Source organism: Trachymyrmex cornetzi, unplaced genomic scaffold (genome assembly GCF_001594075.2).
Source record: "Trachymyrmex cornetzi isolate Tcor2-1 unplaced genomic scaffold, Tcor1.1 scaffold358, whole genome shotgun sequence".
Lineage (NCBI taxonomy): Eukaryota > Metazoa > Arthropoda > Insecta > Hymenoptera > Formicidae > Trachymyrmex > Trachymyrmex cornetzi.
Genome location: NW_017298300.1, coordinates 716,190 through 739,995, shown reverse-complemented (window position 1 = coordinate 739,995; position 23,806 = coordinate 716,190). Strand labels below are relative to the sequence as shown.

At 38.8% G+C, this 23,806-nt stretch overlaps 1 protein-coding gene across 2 annotated transcripts in view; it reads right to left on the bottom strand.

The window, feature by feature from the left end:
* The window catches only part of Mef2 (myocyte enhancer factor 2), a 75,775-nt gene that overhangs the window by 31,849 nt on the left and 20,120 nt on the right, over positions 1-23,806 (bottom strand). The window contains exon 1 of one of the 2 annotated variants that reach the window (XM_018510905.1): positions 14,308-14,356. The exons of the other annotated variant lie outside the window; for it this stretch is intronic. The gene's annotated coding sequence lies outside the window, so the exon portion shown is untranslated. Of the gene's footprint in view, positions 1-14,307; positions 14,357-23,806 lie in introns of those variants that run through there. 2 annotated transcript variants of the gene reach the window in all.

Here is a 23,806-nt window from a genome sequence, read left to right as displayed (position 1 = left end):
AGAAAAACACGGGGAAATACAGCGTTTAACGGTGCGCGGCGCCCTGGCCTCAGTCGATGCGCGATGCGGGATTCGAGCGGCGAAAGGCCGCGTGTTTACGCAAACGTAGCGCATCCTTACACTTTATTAATATTTCGCCCGCCAGAAATAACGCGGCGGCGCGGCGGTACGGTTCAAGAATCGACCTGCGTTTTATACGGAGCTGGCGCATTACAAAGTATGTATGCCCGCCTTGGAGTCGACGAAAATAACAATTGTGTTATAGACCGGTCGTACGTGAACGCACGGCGACTGCCCGAGTCATGCACCGCGGTATGCAAGTATCGCAAGTGCACGATTCTATTTAAGGCGTTATCCGCGCTTCCGCTCGATTTCCGCGTAACATTGCACGAGAGGTGCGTACCCCCCTCCTCGTCTTTCTTTGTTTCGCGCACGGCATTCGACCGAATTCTCGAGACATCAGATTCAACGAGGATTCTTCATCATAATCCGAATGTTTTCCGCTCAACAATTCTCGATTTGTACTCAAATAACACCTTATGTCCAACATGCATAGGGTGTAAGATATCCATGAAAATAGATAAACGACAAGTAAATTGTTTACTTAACACTTTTTTAACTGTCGTGTCATCTATATTTGAGTGACATGTAAAATTCGCGCAGGTCCCGTCACTCATTTGTCAATAATGATTTTGTTTACCCAATCAATATTTTTAAGATTTAAAAAACAATGTAAATTATAGTATTTAAGATTAAGAAAACAATGTAAATTATATTAAGATATTAAAAAACAATAAAGTATTCAAATAATATCACTAAATTTATTAAGCTCAATGCTGAAATTAACTTAATAGTCAAAGTATTAAATGAAATTATAATTCGCAAATTAGTTAAATTGACAAGAATCTGATATTGAAGAAGTTCGGCAAAATCAATCTCTTCGAAATATTTTCCTATAGTAGAAAATACCATAATTGCGATAAGTAACAGTCTGTAGATTACAGAGATTAAATATAATAATAAAGCTAGAGTCTAAAAGACGAATAAACGTCATTGTGTTTACAGTATCACAGCTTACGAAAAATCCTAAAAGAATAGATAAAAGATTTAGTTCTATGGCTAAATTAGTACACACTTTTGGAACTTGAAGCGAGATAGGTATATGTTTGATATTTGGCAAAAGCGAGAAAGAGAGAGTTCTAATGTAGTCTAGGGGTGATATTTCATTTGTGCGTTTTTATCGTATGACAAATTTTTCAAGCCTATTGATTGGCTATGGAATAGAGAGATCCGAGGATCTCTGTACACATTTGTCGTACGACAAAAACGCTGAAATGAAATAGCGCCCTAGAGCAGGAGTAAAAAACAGATCTGAAATATCTGCATGAAAATGATCCTTCGATAAGAGAAGAGAAAGAAAACAGGTGATCTCACTCAGAATCATTTGTCGACAGAATTTTCGAAAGCACGCGATCGATGTTCAAAACCGATGTCCCGATTTTCACCGGATGCATCCGAAATTGACGTCAATTTGCTAAGGCGATATCGAGTGTCGCGGTAACACGTCAGTCCGAGTTGCGGACATTCGCGGTTCATCTGTCCAGAATGGACGGCATTAGATAGCACGACATTTGAAATACTATCCTGACAAATACATCAAATCCTGAAAATACCCGTATGTGCATTTCCGCAGCCAAATTTTACGACACATCATTAACAATTTCGAAATTGTGCTCGCGGACAACTGGAGGTGCAAGTCAATACCTCTTTTTTTTTCACAAAATAAAACCAGGGTGAAACTAATATAGTAAAATACGAAAGTGATACAATGCAGACATAGTAAAATACTAGAACAGTGAAATGTTACACTGCCAATTTAACAGAGCATGCGGATTTCTCCGTAACTATAAATCCGGTCTCGTGGAAATCCAGAATATCAATAAAAATAATATAATATTTTGTTGAACGCAAACTAAACTGCTCGTGTGTAAAAGTTACTCTACATTTGGCAACGATATACCAATCGTATAAAAAGGATTATTTATAAGATTTTCAGAAATCTCTCTTTCTCTCTCTCTCATGACACTCGGCCGTGCCGCGAGAATTATTCGAGTCCAATCGTAGATCGAAACTGACATTCGTTCGGGAAGGAAACCTGGTTTAGAGGCTCTGACAACTCGTGCACAACTGTTGCACTAGCCTGGATCGTACAATAAGACGAAGAGATCTACAAAGCGTGGAATATTCGTGTCGGATATTCGTCGACGTAAAAAGCTCGCGCGGGAACTGTGCGGTGCCTGTCGATATTTAACGAATTATCCGCCGTACGGGAGTAAATATAAATCTACTCCAGGTCGGATCGTAATGTATTATGCATGAGCTGCAATGTAGCTGTACCCCTACAGAGGTTGGACAACCTAACCCGTCGAGAAAGAGAGACAGCGCAAGCGAGTGCTCAATATGTCCTGGCCTATCGATTTCGCGCCGAGCGAGCGCGAGAAGACACGAGAAACGGAAGACGGATAAGTAATTAATAAGCCTAAAACGGTCCGCGGTCAACGATGATCTCGTTCGCACTCGGGGATACGTTTGAATACGCAACGGTATTGCGTACAGTGGGGACGGATTCATTACAGAAGTAGACTCGAAGGTACTTGGGCTTTTCGAAAATAATCGCTCACGCAATCACTCACTCTACTACAAAATTTCTATAATTTATCTACCGAAAATTAACGTCGGATTTGATTATTTAAATCAATTTTTTTAAAAAAGCGAATTGTAATACTTCCATCTATATTCATATATATTACTGTCGCTTATCTAGATAATATCTGTTATCCTAAAATTATTTAATCGAGATTAAAATACGGTGAAGAAATTCGGAAATAATCATTTATCTGCTTATTATTTCTGTGTATACCTATTTTTCTTTTTCTCCCAAATGTTGATACAAAAATATCTTTGTAACTATGAATTGCAAGTAATTCCTCTTTTTTTTTAAATAATTATATACGAGATAATTACATTTGTATAATTACATGCATCTCTCGAAACTAGTCAAAATATCTGATTCTTTTAAAAATCGATGAATACAAATTTCCAGTGCGTGGAAACTTTTATATCTAAAATTCTGACATTTATTTTCCATATGTAAAAGTTTTAATGCAAAAAATTCACAGCGCATCCCAAACATTGGTGAGGATTCGTCCGATTCATATATGCTGTTCGTACGGATTGCGCCATATAAAATATCGAAAAACGTCAGACCACCGGTGTTCGGGCGAACAGGGATATTTAATTAAGCGGCATAAGCTATGCATGGCCGTCGTGCGAGATGGAGCGACGCGCTGCGCGCCGAACGGATCGACTAACTGCTGCATGTTCATCACGGTGAGACGCTTTCGTGGAAGAAAATATACCTATCCATTCAGTTAGAAATGACAAATTAACAGCGAAGCACGAATAATAGACGTGTAACTCGGTTACAAGGCGCGTTCGAGAGGAGCCACGTGAAAAGTAACGTCGCTTCTGCTCTACCCTGTCGACTAATTTAGATTGCGATCGACACTCTTTCTTGGATTTTACCAAGTCGACGTTGCATTATTTTAACATAATATTACTATTTTGCTATATTCGTTCCGCCGAGATCGTAATGGAAAATGTGGAAGATAGAAATAAAGTGTCATCACTTGTATACCTTATATTTGAATCTGAAATTTAAAAATTCGCGTAAAACGTAAAACAAATGCTTAAAACCGTTTACTTCGATCAAAACCGATTTAATGCTGCAACAGTCGCTCTTGATGTACATCAAGAGTCGCGCGGTAAGAGTATAAATTACGAAAATAAATCACGAACCTTGCACAAAAAGATTTATCCATACGATCTGAATTTCCCATGCATTTGATGCATTAAATATAACCCATTTCTATTTGCGACCGCCGTCTTGTTTGAACAAAAAAAAAAGAAGAAAAAACGCTTTTCCGTCGATAATATTATTAACTACTCGGCACAAAGAGTTTTTAATGCATAGTAAATTTATTATAAGATATTAATTTATTACTTATACTAATTTTTGTAAACGCGTTTGCTTGTTCAATGTTAGAACCACAAGGTACTTGTTGCTAACAAACGCTTCTCATTTTATCCTCTCTTTTTCTTTATTTCTCTCTTTCAAATGTAACGTGAGTCTTTTTTTTCGGTGTTGAAATCGTCACGTAAAAAAGACCGGGAATGCGAGCGAGAAAGAAATTCCCGGGGATACAGAAAGAGAACACCCAGAAAAGGGAAAAGTGAAAGAAAAAGGGGACGAGAGATGGGAAAAGAGAAAGCGTAGAAAACAGGTAGAGATGATGGGCGCGGATACCTTTTAGCACTGTAAAAGGGACGCCGGGCCCTCGTGATCTCCTTTTGCTCGACGGTGCGAAGGAAAAACAATGAACGTAACAAATACCTTCCGACCGACGGGATCGATAACAATATCGGGGCGATATGTTATAGTCGCATCCCTCTCTCGCTATTTCCTTCTTCACCTCCCTATACCTCGAGAGTTCCCTCTGTCTCTCTCCCTCTCTCTCTCATCTCTTCGTCTCTCTATCTCCATCTCCCTCTTTCTCTCGTCGTCAAACTCGCACGGCAGCAGCAACCAACGGTAGCAATGATATTAAATTCTTCAGGAAAATCTAGGAAAGTCCATCTTCATTATCGGATGAACCGCGCTTAACCGTGTGACCTGGTCGATCGAGCGCCGAATCGAAAATAGCAGCGCATCGAAAATGATGGAGAGCGAGACAGTTCGCGAAACGAAAATAGACGTTGGACAACGGAGGTTCTTAAAATTCAAAGCTGCAAAACAATTATTCTTTATATCTCAACGATCGCCACTTTGAAATCGATCGACATGTAACCTGCCGGTAGTCCATGTGACGTTATCAATTAATGCTCATAATGCAGCGAGATAATTCGTCACGTAGAGATCAGGCTAATCGACAGATAAACCTGACAGATTCTTTATATTTAAATTCATTTCAAGTGTTTGTCACCGCCGAGATGTAATAATTAATTTTATCTTGATATAACAGATCCCTTTCCAAGATAGCTTTCACGTAGCGTAATTAAAAAAAAACGGAAGATTTTGATTAATCTCATATCCTCGAAATCTCAATTATATTCATCAAATAATTATTCTATAAAAATTAATTATCTTGCAGATATAAAACTCATATATTTTTAGACTTTTTAGATTCTCAAAGCTTGCGAATTAATTATTAATTTACCCAATTACATACGATTAATTATACATAATATTTTGTCGAATATTGACGAGTCTAAAGCTAAAATAAAATTCCAGATTTCTATTCATACAGTTTACAAATACACTGTTTCAAATAAAATCTTCAATCCCGTTTTCATTTATTAAGTCTAATAATTCTAATCTTTGAAAAAGCGCGGAATAATATAGATCAAGCCTGTAAAACAAGTAAATCAAGTAAATCGTTTATTATCAAAAAGAATATTTTATCGATCCATGAGAAATTTCGTATTAATTATCAGATAGAATTTTTATCGATTAACAAAGGTTTTATGAAAATTATCTTCAAATTAAAAAAAAAAGGTTAACAAGAAAGCGCGAAAAGCTTAAAAAAAAAGTAAATTCAACTACAAAAATATGAAAAGGGGTCAATATCACAATTACGCTATCCTATCGGAGCTAGACGCTCCGATATCAATGAAATATATCCTAAATCTAAGACTAAAATTATTCCTGAAGATAATTTTCCGATAACCAATTATACAGTATACTTTAAAAAGAAAATCAAGTCGCGAATCATCATTGTTATCGTAATATGTTCATGTACATGAGACAACTACAGATTGAAATAATTCGGGAAAGAGTACATAAATTTTTATATCATAAATATAATAGAAATGATCAATGCGCTAAATTGTGACAACGGTTGACGCGTAGAGTAGATACATTTTTCTATTTGTATAACGCGCGAAAATTAAAACCATAGAAATATATTCAGTAGTTTCAATTCCGACATCAAACGCTGACTTATTCGAATATATAACGAGTTCCTGATATATTTTCGAACTATCTCAGTAGCTTAGATGGAAAATGAATCTCGCAGATAATTCAATAAAGTGTAATTTTTAAACAGCACAAATGGGGTCGTCGCCAACCAGTGGATATTTCTAAGAAGAGATATTTTGAGAAAAAGGGATGAACCGAGAGAAGCGTATGCAATTAAGGATAATTACTTAATCCAGGAGAAAGAGAGAACAAAAGAAGAGGGATGATGTAGGGCACCTGATTTACATAAAATATCATAATGCTATATGTTATCGTATCACTATTGTGTCGTAAATTCAACAAATGTGCAATCGGTAATACACGTTCAAAATGTCGAGCGAAACGATCTTATCGATTTTAAATCTTGGTTTGAAAATCGAATCGAGTGAAGTCATACGTGTCACAGCATGTACAAAAGGAAATTATTCGTGAAAAGATTCAATAAGCGCGCGCACACACATACGTTCCAGTTCTTTCTTTTTAACAAAAAAGAATATCGGCATGTATGTAATATGTCAAAAATTCGTACACGGTAAACATTTTGTCTATAGTTTGGAATCGATGTTGCAATTGAGAGCACGAATTAATTTTATATTTTAATATTTTTATAACGTTTAACGTCAAATATGAATAAGCGATAATGAAGATTCCATTTAACAAAGTTCTATTCGAAATCACATGCTCAAATTATGCTCGGAGAGCTCGCCGGAAAAGGCTTGCATCCGCGGTTGGATCTAGGCGCGGTGTTTGTTCCAAAGCTCTCCTTCCGGAGGAGCAAAGAAACTTGGACTTCCCGTAGAAGAAGTTAAGTTTCGAAGGTTCATTCGTACCCGAACGAAAATACCAGGTGGCGACCATACCTCGTATTACCCGTTCGAGCAGCAACACTGCTAACGAACGATCTCTTGTATCTCTCTTTCTCTCTCTCTCTCCTCTTAGTCTGCGCGCGACACTCCGACTCAAGACAGGCGTCTGTTGCCATACCGGATATCCGCTCACCCTGCCTACCGTTCGTCCCGACATCTCGAAGGGACATCTTGCTCCTACGAGGAGCAACGATAAAAGAAGAGAGAAGCATATCGAGGGTAACGAAGGGAGTTTTAACGAAACGATATATACATATACGTGGGCGGGATGTTCACATATTGCCGGTAACGCGAGAACGTGTCATGTTAAAAAGCCAGTATGTCTGCCTACGTTTAACCCTTCATTGCGTTTTACGCGATAGCACCCAGTGGATACTGGTGCGAATCAAAGAGTGATCGATTTTCTCGATTAACTTCCATCCCATCGTATCGCGACAAAAATAGAAACGACAGACACTACTAAATATACATATCATATAAATATTCGGAAATTTTATCGTATCACGCAAGAATGTCGGAGGATCTAACAGAAAATTTTAATCACGAGAGTCTGGGCTTTCTGTGGAGAAAAATATTTAAAAAAGAAATTCTTTACAAATAACTCTTTTCTGATCAAATTTTGAGGAAATTTAAAATCGAGATTATTATATAAAAATCAGAACTGACGTTATTTTGTATTTTTTTTTTTTCCATATATTTTGACGAACAATATATTCTCTTTCTCGGTTTTATTTGAGTAACTCAAATGATATTTCGATGTGAAAGGTATGACAGGTATGAAGTCATATCGTGAACCAGCTGGGGAACGAGAAAAATCGCGAGACAGAACGAGGTAACGACTATAAATGATGTGACATTATGCATGGAGCGTACAAGCTGCTGCCGCTGCGTCAACTGTTAACGTTAAACTGAATAGGAATTGATATATTTTAGCGACATGGAGATAAAAGCGGTTGCGGGATAAAACTTGGCGTTTTTCATGAATCAATTTATTTGAAAGAAATTTAATTGAAGGCGCAATTATATATATACGAATATGTAACATAATCTCTTGAAGTTCACCCACAATTTTTCTTCGGTCGATCTTCAAACGAGCAACATTTTAATCCACCATATTTCTACTTCAAGCTTAATCGTAACAAATATGTACTCATACACACTTAAGTAATCAAATACGCAATTATATGAAAAAAAGAAGTAGATGCAAATTTAATGTAATAATAGATGACGCAATTATTAAAAGGATAAGGCCATTTAATTGAACGTGTTATGTTTATTTAAGTAACCAAACACGTAATTATACATGGAAAAAAAGAAATGCAAACTTAACGCAGAAATATATGATGCGTGAGTGATAATACAAGTATCAAATAAAAGGATAACAAGAATTAATAATGCGCTTTGATCCACGTGTATATAGCATGTCTATTTGCATTTAGTCGTAATAAATATGCGTAATAATCCAACACATTGTAATGTATACTGTTACAAATGTCATTAAATTTAATGTATTTTTAAGTTCCATAAATTAAATTCAATTTTATGACAATAAATTAAATTTAATGTACCTGCAATTGTGAAAAGTATATTTTGGTACATGTACACGAAATTTAGTATGTGTACTTTTCATAAAATTTTACGAAGTTTAGTACATTTTTCATTAAATTTTATGTAGATTTGCATGAAATTTAATGTAAGTAAACGTTAAATTTAAGTTACCTGTAACTTCGTTTTCATTGACAATATTAAATATTTTTAATGTACCTTTTACATGTAACGGAAGCAAATTTCTATTTTTTTAACAGTGTATGGTAAAAAATAGATGTAAATTTAATGCGTGAAGTGTATGTCGGGTGAATGATACTGTGAATACTAAAAGGATAGCGCGATGTGATTAGACATGTTTTAATCCACGTGATATTTCTACTTCGCGTTCGATCCTAACAAAAACTTGCCACAATCACTTGATTAATCGAATATAACAATCGGTTATATGAAAAAATCTAATATACATACTTAATGCAAAAAATATATGATGTGTGAGTGATGTTGCGAAAATTGAAAAAATATCGCGATATGTAACGTGTTTTAATCCACGTGGCATTTTTAGTTCGCGATCAATTGCAACAAAAACGTATCACTATCACTTAAATTATGATCAAACATGCATATGAAAAGACATAAATGCAAATTTAATGCAGAAATATATGACGTATGAGTAAAACTGCGAGTACTAAAAAGTTAACGCAATTTAATGAACGATTTGAGTACGTTGATCATTATGCTTTATCTGCCTACATACCTATTTGATATTTCAATGAGCGGATTATGAAATTCCAATGCATTATCGAAGCAATATGAAGATAATATCATGGAATTACTAAATGTTTCGGCTGCATACTATTATTAACTCTCGCTAACAAGAATATTAATGTAATGGAAGCCCACCGGGTTAATAATTAAATCAGAAAGTCCAAGATATCTGATGAAGAACTAACAATAAGAGATTTTAGAAATAAGCCATAAAAAAATATTTCGTATGTAATGTAATACAAAAATGTACTATGATAAAAATTGCTTTTATATAACTCCATGATGCATAATTCAGTTTATGGTAATGATAATAATGCTAGTTTTACAATCTTTCCATTACGGGAGAAGAGAACACATCAGAAATCCTCTTTCAGATTCTAATATAGATCAATCGAAGATGTGTGGACCCCTTAACTTCCATCTCTGCCCTAAATCCTTCAGAGAGTTATCCGTTTCGCACACCAACCGAAAACTCTCGTCAGGGGTTTCTCGGTGCAAAAGCATCGCGCGCCCGTCGGCCATTCGGCCGCGTCGCGACGCGACGCGACGCGACGCGCACTTGGCACGACGTCAAGAGAAAAGGAACGAGATCGGGCGGAGCTTTTCGCGGCGGGGTGAAGACCAGCCCCCGTACGATCATGAAAGCAGAAGACCGTTGAAATATGATTTATGACGATACAGCTATCAGTCACCATAAACAAGGAGTACCTCGCTAGCCGGGTATGGAGAGAGAAGGGAAAGAGGAAAGAAGGAAAAACGAGAAACATTGGACGTGAAAAAATCCACAAAAATCCGCAAAAATCCGCAAAAATAAAAAAAAAAAGAAAAAGCAGACGAGACGTTTGTCACGGCATCCGAACGCGTTATCGATCGCGCTTCTACGAGTCCGCGCGAACCGTAAATAGTCGTGCGGATTTTCGAGTTATCACTCTTCATTTTGCGCGACGCTCGAAAGCTTCGCTTGGAACCCGCGTGCATTCAAATCTCACACTGTTCGCCCGCCGCGCGATGTCAATGAAACGCGTCAGATTCAATTAAACGTGATATCAGTTCGGAACTTCGCCGACCAACCGACCGGCCTGACCTGTGGGCTCATTGTGTTCATTAGCATTTAATCGTCAAGTTATGTAAAATGCCACGAAAATATCATTGACGTGTCGCGAATGCGCTTCCGCGTTAGAAATAATATTGTGAAAAATCGTATCAGCGATCAATGTTAAGTTGACGTTGAAACGAAATCGTAAGTCATAAAGCATCATCAATCATTAAGGGAATAATATATCTTCGATTTTGGTTTATGCGAAAACGATATTCGAGTTATACACGTCAAAGAGGAGTTTAAATGTATCTCTCGTCTATTTTGCTAGTAAAGTTCGTAATTAAAAAACTCGTAATAGATGTCTCTCTTGTGCCTCTGAATAATTCTCTCGAGGTGATCGAGTTCGAGGAACATCGTAACATTATATAAGGTAACGATATGCCGTTATCTACGAATTCTATGAATTCATTTATGAAAACTTGAGCTTTCGCTTCTACAACGTAACAACGCTTATGATACGAAAGCATTGTAGCAAATTCCAAGTGAAAACTTTGATTCTCTGAAAAGCGATTAATTAGCGATGTTTATTCGCTTGTTTTTTCATCGGCACGTTATCTGCATATAAATTCGAAGCTTCGTGCTCCGTGAGGAATTCGACATTATTTCGCAAAGTATAAACACTCATAGTCAAAAAGGCTGGTACATAATACAAACAGCTATTATACAGTAAGCTTGCGTAAGAGATGAATTAAATCATGTTACTTCATGTTAGTATTCTTCACTGAGTCCATGATGAAAAATGAAAATCACATTGTTAGAGGAAGAAAAATCGCACTTGGCGTAAACCATCTGGTCGACGTTATTGTCTAAATCGAATGAACAGATATACAAAAAAGATTCAACTTGAACATTGTAAATCCTTTATATGTCGTATTGTTATACAAAGTGGTGTGATCCAATCACATATAGGATTACAAGAAAAAGAAGGAAATAAAAAAAATACCACGAGATTTTTGTATGTTAAATATATCGTATTTTCCAAAATTTTGCAAAGCTATAAAAAATTTCTCTATAGCTGTGGATAGCTGATGATTGCCACTGTATCAAAAGAAAAAAGTTAAAGTTAATAAAGCAACATCGTGCAGAACAAAAAGCTACTACTGAAGTGTATTGTGAAGTCCTAGACTGCGTTAAACTGCTTCTCGTCAGACTCGCCAGATTTCGTTTTATGCAAGAATAATACATAAACAATTATAGTTGACGAAACATAGATCGGTACGCTGAACGTGACAGACATGATGAGGGCATTGGAGCGTACAAAATATGCGTGAAGAGTATACTTTGGTATTGCGCTTATATATACGGCGTGTAATAGCACGTTGCAAAATAAAAAAACGGTAAACCAGAAATAAATTGTACGCCCACTAACCGTGTTTTTTCTATGTTATTAGATCGTTAGAGAAAGAGAGAGAGAGAAAGCCAGGCTCATGTAGAATCCAGCCAAGGTAACGGTGGCGATTATCGTAAGAATTTACGTCGATGCTATCCACGGCTGATCCATGATGGTACAAAGCGAGGTCGTCACGAAAATGGAGAATACGACAGCATTAATTTGTAAACACTCTCGCAAGGATAATTAATGATTCAATTTGTATTATTTGTAACTGTCGAGAAAAGAAGAGAACAATTAACAGAAGTAAATCAAGGAGTCGGAAAATTATTTATCTTGTTTTTGTAGTAACTGCGACAGTACTAACTGCTAATAACATCATCAACTGCAAAGAAATTAATAAATTGTTGTCCGTTGTAAAATATAATAATCGTCAAAATGAGCAGATCATTAACATAATTTTTCCGATACAAAAAACATGATTCGCATCAGATGATATAATTGGACATACAAATTATATAGAGAGAGACGTGAATCATGTAAATTGTTTTTTTTTCAACTGCTTAACCATTCACAATTTTAATATGAGGTAATATCACAATCGCTACACAAATAAAATTTAAAAATTAAATTTGAATATAAATTTCGGAGCTATTCGAGCCTGGCTAAGTTCGCTTACGCCAATTCTTATATTACAAACTTCTTTCACAAATACAAACGTTTCAACCTTTAATAAGGTCCTCCTCAGTGAAATAATTAAATTACAGTTATATACAATATGTCATATATCATGAATTTCTCCGTTGATTGGATTTATTTATACAACGAATCTACATCCGATTGATATAGGACTATTCACACAAAGAAATATTTATTAAAATTCAGTTATTTTTTTCAGTGTACAAAAAATTACGATGTATGAACGATATTTTCGATATGTAATTCGCGATATTAAAATACAGGAAATGTTAAATTAAACTCGCACACCGATTTTTCGTGGAAATCGGAAATTGAATTAAGGATGCTGGTAATATGAGAAATTCCTATTACGAACAACGCTTTGTTCCGGTTGAAATTACTTGGAAGTAAATTAAATTAAACGATGATAACTAGATACGTGCACATATTCGCAGTGAATATGGACTTGAGAATTTGCAAGTTTGATAGGCATTCGCAAGCTGCAGAATTTTATATCTTTTAATCTTTTCCGCAATCGAATATTTCAAACCCGACAAGGCAGAGATTATTTTAAACGATTTTTTGCAGGAAATAATTTAAAGGAAATTATCTGGAGGAAAAATTTGTACAAGCGGTATATTAAGGGTGGTAGTTTCGCCTTGAGAATTGAAAGACAAGCTCGACTTGTTAATTATCGTGACACATTACAATAAAGGATGAGAAATTGCGATTAGATTTGGCAGCCGAGGCCCACATATTACATCTGTCTACGACGGGCAAAGCCCTCTCTACATTCATGTCAACGAGCAGGTTTCACTTGACGGACTTCCGAGAACTTGCATCGGAACTACGTGAGGAAGGTACGACTCCATGACATCACAAACTGAATGACCGTTAAGTTCGAATAACCTAACCGTTGCGAACAACACTCGCTCCGAACATGATTCATCGTGGTGAATAATGGGAATAAAAAGCAGACGAAGCCAAAGATAAAGATGAGGAAAAGTCGAAGTCGAGTTGCCATCGATTCTAAACCAATGGACCCGTTGAATTCGACGAAAGATTAAAGAGGTGTCTTGTTAAATCCTATCGGACGAACGAATAGCGCGCACAGTGCTCGCGGCAACGCGACTAAAAGCGTGAGTAGCCGTGTACCGATCGCGAGACGTGCGACGTGTCGTTACGGTTTTAGCAGTGAGAACAGCTGTGAGGGAAAGAGTAATCTTCACGGGAGAGTAATATGGGTGCACAAGAACGAGAGAGAGAGAGAGAGAGTGGATGAACGAATGAGAGGTGGATCGAGAAGCGAGCGAATCGGCGGGTGTATATTAACAAACCGCGGGAAAAGACACCAAAAATAATTCCCGCGCGCGAAGAAATAAATCCATGGATATACCGGGATGCGCGCAGGGCAAGAAGAGGTGCGCCCGTACCGTAAGCAGGGTGGTGCCTAAAAGAAGGTTGACCGGGTGGGTTCTGGGTAGTAAGCTGAATTAGTAAACCGCCATCGGAAGCGAGAGAGCGGGTGTGTATTATAAGAGGCGCGGCGAGACGATCGCCGCGGGTAGTCGCAAAAGTGCCGCGGGCTTGGTTTTCTATCGGTGTGTCGCGGTTTCTTCTTAGGATAAAGAAACACAGAGGGAGGAAGACGAAGGACGAAAGAGAGAAAGAAAGAAAGAAAGAGGGAGCAGCCGGCGTCCTTCGGGAAAGCAACCGCGAAGATGGCGAATTCACGTACGATGATGGTATCCGAAAACTTGCATTCGCGGAAATCGCTGATGACGACGACGATGGATGATATCGGCAACCCGGTACGCGAAGGACGACAATGACGACGACGATGATGGTACCGCGAGACCGCGACGTGCCGACGGTGATGATGATGATGATGAAGAAGAAGAAGAAGCAAGCGGGCAGCTGCTCAGCAGCAGCAGGCAAGACTTACCTCTGCTGTTTTTAGAACTCCACTCCCAGAACTGCCGCGGGCCGAGCCGAGCCAAAACCAAAATACCACCGTTATAGTAGCGCGCGCCCCTTTTCCCCGTGGGATGGAGGGACGCGCGGCGTAAAGAAGAGATGGAGAGATTGTGGGTGTGTGCGTATGTGTGTGTGCACGAGTGATCGAGTGTGTGCGCACAAGAACGACCCACCTCTCTTCCGACGATATCCAACCAACAGCGCGAACCTCGACGAGAGCAACGACGACGGAGATGATGGGCTAACCTAACACACGAACAAGACGATCGCGAACATGACGAAGACGAAGAAGACGACGACGACGACGACCGCGACGATGGCGGCGACCATGAAGACGCTCTGCGACCATGAGAAGGCATCTCAAGCTGCGCCATTATGGCGACCCCTCGTCATGATTCAAAAAGACCGAGGATTAAAATCAGTGTAATCTCGGTGAGTCAATTTTCGATGTTACAGATACAGGAAAATCTACCTTGAGAAAATATTCGTATAACGTTGTTCTGCATTGAATAACAGTGTACGTACTCTTACTGCAATAAGCTAGTTTAGCGAGATACAGAATTTGAAAATAATTTTTAGATTTCAAAATAATAATATAGGAAACTCAAGTATGACAAGCGATAAGTTTTGGCATTCTAGCAACTAGCTTGAGTGTCCTACATAATTATTTTGATAGTCCAATTATTTTCAGATCTGTATCTAACAAAATTTTTAGATATTTCAGCAAAATAATTTCTTAATAAAAATAACATTCACGCGTTTATGCCATAAAGTATTACTTACGTTAAAGTGGATCTTGCAAATTGTTCGAATTAAATTTGCGACAATAAAAACAAGCTGCGAGATAATTGTAAACAAATAAAGAATTTATAGACACAATTTGTAAGGTTTACTTCTAGATCTACTACTACATAAAACGATCCGCTTATTTCTGTGGCTTCTTTCTACCATCATAAATGGGCATACGTATGTCTTCGTGTATCTATAACATCGAAATTTAAACTCATCGACATTTTACTGATTTCATTCCATAATAAACTTGAAAATGACGCAGAACTATAGCCTGAAAAGCACAATTATCAGTAATCAAATTGTTATATATATCGTAAGGCTTTGCAGACCACAATCGTTGAACCCTAATTCTTCAATTATTCCCAGTATGTATGCGCAACTTTCTCGAGGAAAGCGATATTTGGGCTGTGTTTTCGCAGTATGCAAAGTACAATATTGCAATCAGGATCCACGAAGGGAGATCAGCGATTCAAAATTCCGGCGATTTAATCGCGGCCTCGAGAGAATCAACGGGGAGTCCGAGTTGTTTGATCAGGTGCTGCGCGGAATTCTGGCGTTTGCGGCGAATTTTCTTCAACGTGTATCGGGTAGATACAATCTTCGTCTGGTACAATTCCGATTAAAATTGTAGAGTTGCACGAAAGCGAAGCGATTCTAATGTGAAAGGTATAAGCGTAAGATCATTTTTATTTTGCATGAAATTAGATTCGTAGGAAAGTTAACAGTTTTCACATGTCCGAGAAAAAATGCAGGAAAGGCGTGCTTATGCTGGAAATCGTTTCAAGGAAAGAAAACTGCGAGGAAATGTACAATAGCAAGCATTTTAACGACATGACGCAAAAATGACGTCATATCGTGCGTTAACTGAAACGACATTGGTTTCTGCGTCGATTAATGCGTATCTAGAGGTATAAAGAGGTATAATCGAAGTTAGTCCCGCTAAGATCATATAAATCTAGTCCATTAGACTCTATATCGGAATATATACATTTTTTATCAATATAATCTGGAGTATAATTGATGCCGTTCAATAGAATTTACATTTAATCATCACCGTGAATCTTTAATTTCTCATTAAAAAATCACAGACACATGCATTAAACAGAGACGAAAGTTCAAGAAGCCTGCCTACATCTATGATACAATCACTGTGACATTTAGATATTCCAATCGTTACTGGATGTCATATGAGCTACAAATCCTCTGAAATCTACTTTTCCTTAACACAAATCTCATAAGAGATCAACATTCGTTACAGTCTTTTAATCGTCCGCCGAATATCTTGTCAAGTCATTGTCAAATTAAGTTTCTGCTAAAACACTTGTTCAAACAGCTATTCTTGTCTACTGACCTGATAATCTGAGAAACTCTTTCAAAATCATTTCGATTAAATAACAGACTACGTAATGATAAATAATTAATAAAATAATGAATTAATAATACTTAAAAATTGTGGCAGATGCTATTAGTAAAACATTCTGAAACCGTAACGTTGTTTTATTACAAATTCGACATCGATAGCTGAGAATCAACATCCGGTATATAGATCTGCGCTGTTTCATATAAATACGAAATTATGTCGGCCATCGGCAGAAGCGATCGAGGTAAACACGGACCACGCTTCGCAAATTCAGTTTGCGTATCTTCGAGAGGAATAATTGAAATAATTACGACGCGGGAGAATAGCTTTTCAGAAGAGCGTGGCGTGATATCTTCGCTCGACAGCGTTGCGCGCTGGGAGCTGAAAATGATAGCGTCATTAAGTGATGGTTAACCAACGTTAAGCGGCAGGCTAAGCTATTTTATTTAACGAAGCTTGGCTATAAATCAGATCACGCGATGCCAGAGAGAGAGAGAGAGAGAGAGAAACTGAGCTATAGAGAGAAAGAGAATCTGTACCGATCCGTGACTGACATGACATAATGTGATTCGCGATACCGAGTCCACCGTTCCTCGCATCCCTTCGCAACATCCCTCTTGTAAACGCGAGCGAGAGAGAGAGAGAGAGAGAGAAACCCGTCCAATTATAAAGCCTGACGTAACGTCGAAGTTTCCATAATTACTGCGCCACTACCATAGCCAGCCAGTCACGCCGCGAGATCGGCCGATGAATTACTTATGCCCGCGTTATCTCACTTCGCTCTCTCCGCTGCCGCTGCTACTTCTGCTGCTGCATTCGGCTACTAATCGGGTTAGCGGTGCCTGGAAGCGACTCCGAAATAGCGAGCGTTATTAATTTAAGTCACTCTTAATACGCTCTCTTCTCCATCGGCGAAAATCTTTCTCGTGAGTCCCGCCCCTCACCCCGCGGTCCTGCTGCTCCATCCCGTCCCACGTCTCACAGCACCCCCTGCTCCTGACTGGTTATCAGCGACGTCATTGGTCCATGGAAATATTAATTCGCACGCGAGGACGCGCGACTTCGAATGTTCGTGCCGCCAATTATCAGGAATCGATAATACTCGTATATCTGGAGTCTGTACCATGATAAAAAACTTGGCGCGCCCCGGCTAAACCCGGTTAGCGTAACGCGGTCTCCACCTGAAACCTTCGAATACATAATAGTTTCTTCACGTTCCTTTGTTCTAACGAATTTGCGACGAGATCGCAAAAATCCTGATTCCGAGGTGCATCTAGTCTAAAATTAAATTGCCAATGAAGCACGATATATTCGTTCCAGCGTGAGGGAATTTTAGAGTTTCGAGAAGAAAACAAAAACAGTCGAGAACAAAATATGTGATTCTGGATTTATTATGTAAAACGTATCTCGTCGAATTTACTAAAAGTCAAGAAAAAATCGCGTTCAAAATCGAAAATGATATATGACGGTTAATTATAGAATAATAAACTAACGTTATTTTCGTTTATATGTCAACTTGATATGCAATTCGCACGGATTGTCGGATTTTCCTCATTACAAATGGCGAAATTATTTATGTGCGTCGACAGTGTTGAAATTCGATCTCGTCGAAATTGCGATCGCGAAGTTCTCGAAATTTCTCCGAGAGAGATGCTTCTTTATAATTATACCAATCAAACTCGATACCGAATCTTTATTACCTTGACATTTCAGCTAAACATCCGTATTGCCATAGTCCCTAACGTTAATTAGAACCGTCGGCGAGCGTGTATGCCGCTACCAAAAATAACCGCACGCACGAAATGCGTCACGTCCACGTAGCGCTAATGGCAGTTTCTCTCTCTCTCTCTCTCTCTCTCTCTCTCTCTCTCTCTCTCTCTCTCTCTCTCTCTCTCTCTCTCTCTCTCCTCCCTACTGAGCTCTAGGAACCTCGCGAGAATCATCGAGGAATGTTTAAAGCGGAAGAACACCGGGATTGCACCGACCGACGCGACGGCGAGCAGGCGAGCAGCTAACCGATCGCGGTTTACGAGCGGGTGGAGGAGGGCCGGGCCGGGCCGGCCATCCTGCGGGACTTTTTGCCCTCTCTCGGCGAGGCACTGCTCTCAGTCGAGAGCAGAAAAGTACAAAACGACATTGCTCCGGATCGGCACGTGCCATTCGATAAATCTGTCGGCAGCTGACGGCACGGCCGGCTGCTGCGAGTCATCCGCCCTTCCTCCCTCCCCTCCCCTTTCTCTCTCTCTCTCTCTCTCTCTCTTGTCGCGGTACACCCGCGTACGCTCTCTCTCTCTCTCTCTCTCTCTCTCTCTCTCTCTCTCTCTCTCTCTCCCTGTCTCTCCCTTCGTCTTTGCGTTCACCGTACGGTCCAGGAGGGCCAGCATCCCCAACCGAGTGCGCGCACACGTGCGGCTCGTGACGCGGCATAGTAGGGAGAGGGCGCCGTGACTTCTTCCTCTCCGTTAAATTATACTGCCGCTTCGGTCGATCGCCTCGTTCGCTACGGCGACTCGTATACGCGACCCAAACGCAAAATTCTGTTACGGTATTGCATGCCGCAAGGTCGAACTCTCGCAAATATTACAAAGAAAAGATATATAGCTATTTTATAAAATAATTTTGAGAAAAGAGTTATCGAGAGATGCATTTGTCATTGTTTAACGTTTCATAAATAAGAATGAAATTATTTCATGAGCGCGCGAAATGATTTCAAACGCAGCTCGAATAGTTATACATAGTTACGAATATCAAAAAGTTTTCTCTCGGTGTAATTTTGAATAAATTTGTTAGAGTTGTATCAATTATGAAATAAAGGAAAATACGAGTACATAATAATTGTTGCGTTACTGGATAATGAGATTGATCTGTTAAAAATTTCGCAGTAACATCATTCGATATTTCATCAATCCAGAGAGAGATTTGAGATCTCGATTGTATCTTGCTAACGTGCCATTAAAATACGATATATTGAAACCGTTTCAAGCAACTTGGATATTCAAACAAACCTCATTGTACTCTTCTGCCTGAAGGCAGCGTTGCTATCCGTCGTGCGCGTGTGCGCTCTTTTAATTACCTGGACTTTAATTCAACGCGCACATATATACACACGCTTTCACGAGTAGCAGCAGCGCGTAGCGAGAGTTTTCCGCTGGAGTTTCCATGTTCAAGCCGCGAGCGTTACATCTCGCTTCGCCGAGTACGTAGCTTTGTATAATCGCGCATACACGGTGTACCGGCTGCACGTGTGTCTAATCGATGAGCGCATTACCTACGTCATCGCCTTTCGCACTGTAAACTCGATATACCCTGTTCCACGCGAGCTTCACGACCGCGCGATCGGGTCTGAAAAGGAGGCGTCGCGACGCCGCTCGCACGGAAAATCTTGCGCGGACTCGTTGATTGATTCTCAGATCCGATGAATCCATCCATCGTCGTCGGCCGTTGTATCAACATTCTCTGTACGTTGTTGCATCGCGCATCGTGAGCACCGCGCGGTCTTTCCCGCGGTCTTTTGCTCTCCGCCGCGCCACGTCGCGCCGTTCCGCCAAGTAATATCGATTGTGAGATTTCTCGCTCGGAAATATGTAGAACGTCTAATAACTTGGCAATTTCACGCCTAGCTGTGAAGCGGGATTTACGTAATATTCTTGCACGGTATAACCTTTCTCTGTCAAGGAGTAGCGCGAGACCATTTAAAACCCTAAGAAAACATGATAATAAATTAATATATCTGATAAGCGCGCGTAGCAATAATAGCTTGCTTTTGCAAGATTTCTCTAATGTTATTAAATGAGTTCTCGTTTGACTATCGTATAATTTCCATTTCTCGCTGAAAATTACAAAAGTTATCGCAATAATTCTACTAATATATAGGTAATAAGTTTCAGAATGAAATAATCGGTGAAATTACACCCCGCTGCTCGATTTTCAGCTAACAAAGCGATCGCGCGATATACGATAGTAAATAAGGAAACTGATACACGTACTTCTTCAGCAATTCGCGACTCGAGAAGCGATAAAATGCCTCGAATATCTTCGCGAAGACCGGTCTTTATAGGCGAAGGTAATCGGTGAATTAAATTCATCGCGGTATGAAAAACGCAGGGATGAAGTGCGTGTCGGCGAGAAGAAACGAAAGATGCGACACGACGCGATACGAGGATAAGGGGGAGGGATGGATATTGGCGCGAGTGCAACGCGCCATATTCTTTGTCCTATGACACGGCGAAGTTAAAGCTTCGCGACTAAAATTAAACCGCCAGGCAGCGAGCGAGCACCAGGGCCGAGAATCGCTGAGGCTGAGCAGGCAGGAGCAGCCGCCAGAAACCAGAGCACGTGCTTCGAGTAAGCCTCCCCTGGCGTACCCACTACCCACCTCTCACCCCCTCACGCCCTCCTCACTAAACCTCCCTCCCTCCTGTCGAAACTCCCGCCTGTCGTATCTCGCAACGACCCTCCCAAACGCCAAATCCCTGTGTGATAGAGCTCTAGAGAACCGTGCTTCGAACTATCGAGATTAACTCGAACAATTTGGTGAAAATATTTCTAATCGAATATATGTCTTTTGCTCTGTATCTCCTTTTCTCAAACTAAAATTCTAACCAACTAATTGACATTTTAACGTTGAACGAAATTTACGATTTAATTTGCATGAGAGTCTGTTTTGTCGCCGTTTTACGCACAAATTATGTCGACTCTCTCTCGGTTCTTGGTTCTCAGGTTGCAATTTATATCATTATAATGTAAGGAGAACAGATAATCATAAAAACAAATATATGGAAGAATGCGATTCATTATTGTTTGCTTTTACGGTAAAACCACGAATTAAAAGTACGTACTGAAGTTTCATTAAACGCAGTTTAATACTTAAAATCCTGGGCTTTGCGCCTGATAAGACGAGAGGTTCTAAAATCCTAGAACAACTATTATTTCCTATTTCCGCAGCATATAACATTGTCGTTATATTACAACGTAATACCTCAGATTGCATGCTCTTATTCGTGTGTCCCTCTCTTCCTGCATCCTGCACATCGTCAGCGCTATCGTCTCATTATGCGTCAAATCCGCCATCTCGTTTACCAAGCACGAGAGTAGAATATCATCTCCAACGCATTTGTATAGGAGAATACAACATCCGCATTTAACTCCGTTTACGGAACCATATCGTAAGTTGTGATACGCTCGCGATCCACGAGATATGCGCGCCGATCAAACGGATTATCCGGAAAGCAGACTATATCCTGTGGGGATTATTCTCTCTATACTGGTGCAACGACGTCGTAATACGCTTCGAATTGACGAGAACCTTGTAATCGCGGAAATGTATAATAATCTACATCGAAATTCTAAGTAATCGATTCTTAGTACCTGTAGTGTTTGAAAGGCTATGGCACGTACCAAAACTTGAACGCGTAAAGATGTAAGCGGTAATTAAATCAATATTTTGAATTTGCTACTGCTTACGTCTTATCGACTTACGATTTTTGTGTGCCATAGCCTTCACCCTGAGAAACCTTTTGAAAAAACCTACAATATGAAAATAATATAAGCAAATATATATGTAATGCGAATAAAAAAATATGTGTATGTATTTCTTTGTACAAGAAGTTAATTAATAAAATTATAGACGTAAAAAAAAGAAAGATTCAACGAAAAAAAATAATTATGCGATAATGATTGTATAACTATGAATTTTTTTAATACAAATAAATAAATAATTTCTATATTTTGGCACAAAATGGGTTTTAATATCTAATAATATTTTTTGTATGAATTTTACGATTTTCAATTCGGTACATTCTTTTTTCTAAACTAATTCCTAAAATCGATATTACAAAATCAGGGTTAAAATAATTCGTGAATTTATATCTAACGTGTAAACGAACGGTAAACTTGAGGGAATTTGTGGACTGAGGAATTTTGAGAAGAAAAATAATTATCAAAAATTACAAATTCACGTGTATTAACATGTCTTAATTTTTATATATTTATCTATCTCTCCATTATTTCCTTTCAACAAGTATTGTTTTATGAAGAACCACAAATGTGTATAATGAGAATTGTGTATCATATTACCGAGAAAATGTTCTCTTGGCCGAACGATAAGACCCTTTCAAAGAAAGGGCTGGTATATCACGCGACACACACAACCCCAAACGCCGAATCTTATCCCAGAGAAAAGTCTCTGTAGGAGAGCAAAGAACACATGTCCAGCACTCGGATAGCAACGCGGCCACGTGTGGGGTGATACGACGTTTGGTGCCAGATTTTCATGTTGCCCGCGCACATCGATTGAGCGAGAACTTGTGGACCGAGGGAATCTTCTCATACATACGATAAATGAGCTTTCGTCACTCTGCGATATTCCTTTCTTTTCTTTACGTTAATACACTTGTTATTATACTTTTTCTCATTTCGACTTAATATACACAGCTATATGGAAAATAACGATCGAGAATGCACAAACAATGCAAAGCTTTATTCGCTACTAGATTTAAAGGAATTTTTTAATGGGATATTTGAATTGTTAATCACGGTGTGGAACGAATGGCCAGTGAAATTTACGACGAGAGAGAAAGAGAGAGAAATAAAGTCTAATTTCCCCTTCAAAAAAAAAAAACAGATTCATGAATACATTAAATTTATATGTCATTCGAAATTAGCATACACATTGCATAATCTTTTATGAGTAAAGACAATCTTTCTTGCATTCAAAATTTTCGAACGAGAGAGACAAATATGTTTCTGCCTAAGTTAATGAATCATCACAAGGACGGCGTCCAGTCCGTATACTCGCGCGCATAATATTATTATTCATTAATTTACACATAGATTTTGTAAATGATCAGTCGCCACTCGAATTCCCACACATGTTTCACATCCGGAGCACGTGGAAGAAGTTGCGTCGTTACACGCTTTGTCGCTACGTCTCTATCGAATAGAAAATCGAAAATTCATTTTTCCATCGGGAACAAATAATGGATGCAATAAAAGAGGCGAAGAGAAAATGCAGGCATCAACCATTTGACGCTCGTTGTAATATTCAAGATGAGCTGAAACGTGTTAAAAGATCGAAATGAAAGACTATGCTTCTTTATTTAGCGCCTCATTTTGAAGTGAATGAAATAGACTATCACAGACAGTAATGTAAAAGAAAAGATTCTTAGAAAACATAATTGGAAGCCAGGAAGAAATAAAATAACATTTCTATAAAAAGAGAAAAAATTGAATAAAATTGTGCAATCGCCCCTAAGTTGCTTCTCCTCTTTAAAAAAACGAAACAGCAAAACTGAAAGATAAAAAAGATAAGATAGAA